Source organism: Macrobrachium nipponense, chromosome 19 (genome assembly GCF_015104395.2).
Source record: "Macrobrachium nipponense isolate FS-2020 chromosome 19, ASM1510439v2, whole genome shotgun sequence".
Lineage (NCBI taxonomy): Eukaryota > Metazoa > Arthropoda > Malacostraca > Decapoda > Palaemonidae > Macrobrachium > Macrobrachium nipponense.
In genome coordinates this window covers 5,523,130-5,529,307 of record NC_061088.1, presented here as the reverse complement: position 1 = coordinate 5,529,307, position 6,178 = coordinate 5,523,130, and positions in this window count along the sequence as shown.

Below are 6,178 nucleotides of genomic sequence, written 5' to 3'. Positions count from 1 at the left end.
TTGTTTTCCTTCTTTAGCTTCTCATTTTATATTTTTTTTCTCTCTTTCTTCACCATTTCCTACTATTCATCCTTTTCAAATCTTGTGATCTTTTTTTTTTTTTTGCATTTCTTTACCCCTCCGTCTTTTTATCTTCTCATTTATCCCCATGCTCTTCTTTCGTCCTTCTTCCTCCTCATTAATTCCTTTTGTTTTTCTCCTTTTTATTTTTTTACTATTCCTCCTTTTCAATCTTTTGATCTCTCTTTTTCTTGTTTTTTTTCTTGCATTCCTTCCCTCCTCCGTCTTCTTTTCTTCTCATTTATCAGCATGCTCCTCTTTCCTTCTTCTTCCTCCTTCTCCTCAATTCCCTTTATTTTCCTCCTTTTATTTATTTTTCCTCTCCCTCTTTCGTACTCACTTCCGACTCTCGTACCTTCAAGTTCCTCTTCTCACCTAATCTTTCTTTATTTTGCATTCCTCCTCTTCCCCTTCTTCTCATTTATCGTCCCGTTCCTCTTACCTCCTTCCTGACATTTTCCTCCTTTTATTCTCCTTATTTTCATTTCCTCCCCTCCACCTTTTTATTTTCTTCATTCATTCTTCTCTTTCTCCCCTTACTCATTTATCTTCCTGTTCCTCGTATCTCCTTTATCTTCCTTTTATTCTCCCTAGTTTCATTTCTTCCCCTCCATCTTTCATTCTTTTCATTCTCCTTTTATTCCCCTTCTCATTTATCGTCCTGTTTCTCGTATCTCCTTCCTTACATTTTCCTCCTTTTATTCTCCTTATTTTCATTGTTTCCCCTCCATCTTTTATTCTTTTATATTCTCCTTTTATTCCCCGTTCATCACCTTCTGCTTCGTCTCCCAAAAGTAGGTTTCCCTTCGTCTCTTCTCATTTTTATCCTCCTGCTCCTCTTCTCTTATCCCTGACGCCTTCCTCCTCTCTCTCTCTCTCTCTCTCTCTCTCTCTCTCATTCCTTTCATTTCCTCAAGTAGGTCATCTTTGGTCTCGAGTGTTTATAAAAAAGGTCGAAAATCTGTTAAGGACTTCCGCCGAATAATTCGGCGGGGGGTAGGGGGTGGGGTGGGTGGGTAGGGGGTGCCATGTGGGCCATGTGGACATTTTTCGGTGAGATAATGCATCCCTTCTACGAGATTTTTTTCCTGGTGGGGAGCTTTTTTTTTTTTTTTTTTTTTTTTTTTTTTTTTTTTTTAATCTATCTCATGCATTAGACGGCTACTTACGGCACTTAGTAGCAATTTTTTTTTTTTTTTTTTTTTTATTTTTTTTTTTTTTTTTTTTTTTTTGCTTTTACGCTTCTTGTGATGCATATTTCTGTATGTGTGTTTTTTTCTATTATTTTTTTTTTTCGTGATAGGGTGTTTGTTCCTATCTCTTTCTTCACCATTTCCTACTATTCATCCGTTACGGCCACATAGGAGTTTTTTTTTTTACCGTTTTTTTATGATGATTTGTGTGTATTTGATTTTCGCTTCCTTCATTAATAGTTACTTACGGTCACTTGAGAGCTACTTTTTTCACTGTAGTGCTTTGTATGATTATTTGTGTGCTGGTTTTTTTATTCGTCGTATCATCTCATGCATTAGAAATTACTTATGGCAACTTAAGAGACACTCTTTTAACTTTAGTTATTTTTGTGACAATAATTTGTGTGTGTTTGTGTATGTTTTTTTTTTTGTGGGGGGGGGGGTGCATTAGATGTTATTTACAACACTTAATAACCATTTTTTTTCACTTTTACATTTCATATGTTATTGATTTTTTTTCTCTTTTTTTTGCACTAGAGATTATTTATAGCCACTTAGAGCTACTTTTTTTCACTTTGAAGCACTTTTATACTAATACCTTTTTTTTTTTTTGGGGGGGGGGGGGCGGATAGAGGTGGACCAAATTCAAAGGTACGAAAGTGCTACACAAAATGGGGTTTGCGTCAACAAATTGAGAATTTGGCTAATAACTGGCGTTCGGTGTTGTTATTGTTGTTACAATTTTATGGAGTTATGACATCATCTTGTCTTCATTATTGTTGTTAATATTTGATATTATTATTCTTGTGCATTTGCTATCTTTTTCTCGTGTGTTATTATTATTACTATTATTATTATTATTATTATTATTATTATTATTTTATTATTATTATTATTTGGTAGGAGATCCATAAAGGTGAGACTGTATTATTATTATTATTATTATTATTCATTATTATTATTATTATTATTATTATTATTATTATTATTTATTATTATTAATATTGAATGTTTAATTAAATTTGTGCATGCATTTTATTACTTTTGTAATTAGTGATATATTGTTATTTAGTGTTTAAGATTTTATATTAATAATAATTTTATTGCTTTTATTGCAGAATTAGTTTTATAACTGAAACTCTCTCCACCGCTATTATTATTATTATTATTATTATTATTATTATTATATTATTATTATTATTATTATTATTATTAGCAGTTGATGTCGTTAACGTTTAATTTCTATATAATAATAATAATAATAATAATAATAATAAATAATAATAATAATAATAATAATAATAATAATACCACTTTTTTGTAATTTTTCTATTGAATTATTGATGATGATGATGATGATGATGATGATGATGATGAGGATGATGATGATTTATATTATTATTATTATTATTATTATTATTATTTTATTATTATATATAAAAAATTAAACGTTGATAATATCCAAACTGCCAATTAGTAATAATAATAATAATAATAATAATAAATAATAATAATAATAATAATAATAATAATAATAATAATAATATTAATAATAATAATAATTACATCAGAAAGCAACCCGACGGAGAGAGGATATAGAAGAAGATTGGTCAACATCTGGAATGAGAGGAATAACACCCCCAAACAGAGCAGAGGCTGGGCAGACCAAAAGTAAGGAACATAAAGAAAAAAGAACTGGCTCTCTCCCAACAGAAAAGAGAAGAACTGGAAAGGGGAAAAACAAAAGTCCGACACGACAACGAATTACACGAAGACGAACTGAGAGCGATGCCACAGAAGACGACCCAGGGAGGATGAGGTATCAAACAACGACACACGAAAGAACACCGACGAAGTAACAGAAGAGGACGGAACATGGGTAGAAAAGATTAGACAATGGATGGAGCCAGATACAGAGAGAACAAAGATCCCCTCCCATGAAAGCTACAAACACAAGAAATTAAGGGAGAAAACAAGTGAGGTCAATGAAATAATGGGCCTAATACACACCACCAGTATCACAGAAACAAATAACTTGACATATGCAGGAGCAAGATTAAGTAGCAGACCTGATGGGGATTCGAACACCAACACCACCGTCACCAAACCCAACAGAAACCAAGACACAACCTCCTTGGAAAGGCGCCTGGAAAAGCAAATCATGGTGATGAGATCTGAATTGAGTAAACTGAAAAGAGATGGCACAAAAAAGGCTAAGAAGCAAGAAAACAAGGGAGGAACTCAACGAGAAATACAAAGTACAAGAGAGGGGACTAAAAAACACAATAGAAGATGTAAAACAGAGGCTTAAGGCCAAAGCACACAAGATCCAACGGTACATGAACAGGAATAGGGATACCAACAGAACAACTATTTCGGAACCAAAACCAGAAAAAGACTATACAGCCAACTAAGAGGGGGAAGACAACCACCCAGAAATTCCTGAAGCCGAATCAAGTAAGAGACTCTGGGAAAACATATGGAGCAATCCGGTATCACAACAAAAAACTGCCAACATGGCTCAGGAGTCAAGGAAGAAGAAACAGGGAGAATAAAACAAAGATTCACAGACATCACGACAGACACAGTCAGACACCCAACTAAGAAAATGCCAAAACTGGAAAGCCCCAGGTCCGATGAAGTCCATGGATACTGGCTCAAAAACTTCAAGGCCCCCCTACACCCACGAATAGCAGAAACAACTCCAGCATTGTATCTCAAAATCACCGCACACCCAAATGGATGACCACAGGAAGAACATCCTCTAGTACAAAAAGACAAGAGTAAGGGAAATATAGCCAGTAACTACAGGCCTATCACCTGGCCTACCAATAATGTGGAAGTTACTACTGGGTATCATCAGGTGAAAGGCTATACAACTACCTAGAGGAGACAAACACCATCCCCCACCAACAGAAAGGCTGGGGGGCTGCAGAAGGAAGTGTAGGGGGGCACAAAAGACCCGGCTCCTGATAGACAAAATGGTAATGAAGAACAGTAGGAGAAGGAAAACCAACCTAAGCATGGCATGGATAGACTATAGGAAAGCCTTCGACATGTAACCACACACATGGCTAATAGAATGCCTGAAAATATATGGGGCAGAGGAAAATACCATCAGCTTCCTCAAAAATACAATGCGCAACTGGAATACAATACTTACAAGCTCTGGAAAAAGGACTAGCGAGGTTAATATCAGGAGAGGAGGGATCTTCCAGGGCGACTCACTGTCCCCACCCCCCTACTCTTCGTAGTAGCCATGATTCCCATGACAAAAGTACTACAGAAGATGGAATGCTGGGGTACCAAACTCCAAGAGAAAGAGGCAACAAAATCAACCAATCTGATGTTCATGGACGACATCAAGCTGTATGTAGAGCATCAAGGGAATAGATACCCTAATCCAGACTGTAAAGGATTGTATCTGGGGGACATCAGGATGGAGTTTGGAATAGAAAAATGCGCCCTTAGTCAACATACAATAAAAAGGCCAAAAAGTATAAACGAGAACTGAAGGATAAAGCTACCAGATGGGAGCAACATCAAACACATAGATGAGACAGGATACAAATACTGGGAATAATGGAAGGAGGGTAGATTATAAAACACAAGAGATGAAGGACACGATCAGGAAAGAATATATGCAGAGACTCAAGGCGATACTCAAGTCAAAACTCAACGCGGAAATATTGATTAAAAGCCATAAACACATGGGCTAGTGCCAGTAATCAGATACAGCGCAGGAATAGTGGAATGGACGAAGGCAGAACTCACGCAGCATAGATCAGAAACAGGAAACAAATGACAATACACAAAGCACTACACCCAGAGCAAATACGGACAGACTATACATAACACGAAAGGAAGGAGGGAGAGGACTACTAAGATAGAGGACTGCGTTTCGACATCGAAAACAGAGCAACTGGGGCAATATCTTGAAAACCAGTGAAGAACGAGTGGCTAAAAGAGTGCATGGGAAGAAGACTAATAAAAGTAGACGAAGACCCCAGACAATATTACAGAGACAGGAGAAAGACAGAAAGAACACAGAGGAATGGCACAACAAACCAATGCACGGACAATACATGAGACAGATAAAGAACTAGCCAGCGTGACAATTGGCAATGGCATACAAAGGGGAGAGCTAAAGAAGGAAACTGAAGGAATGATAACAGCGCACAAAGAACAGGCCCTAAGAACCAGATATGTTCAAAGTATGATAGACGGAAATAACATCTCTCCCCTATGTAGGAAGTGCAATACGAAAAATGAAACCATAAACCACATAGCAAGTGAATGCCCGGCACTTGCACAGCACCAGTACAAAAGAGGCATGATTCAGTGGCAAAAGCCCTCCACTGGAGCCTGTGCAAGAAACATCAGCTACCTTGCAGTAATAAGTGGTACGAGCACCAACTAAGGAGTGATAGAAAACGATCAGGCAAAAGATCCTCTGGGGACTATGGTATCAGAAAACGGATAGGGTGATACGTGCAAACAGACCAGACGTGACGTTGATTGACAAAGTCAAGAAGAAAGTATCACTCATTGATGTCGCAATACCATGGGACACCAGAGTTGAAGAGAAAGAGAGGGAAAAAAATGGATTAAAGTATCAAGATCTGAAAATAGAAATAAGAAGGATATGGGATATGCCAGTGGAAATCGTACCCATAATCATAGGAGCATAGGCACGATCCCAAGATCCCTGAAAAGGAATCTGGAAAAAAACTAGAGGCTGAAGTAGCTCGGGCTCATGCAGAAGAGTGTGATCCTAGAAACGGCACACATAGTAAGAAAAGTGATGGACTCCTAAGGAGGCAGGAATGCAACCCGGAACCCACACTATAAATACCACCCAGTCGAATTGGAGGATGTGATAGAGCAAAAAAAAAAAAAAAAAAAAAAAAAAAATTAAAAAAAAA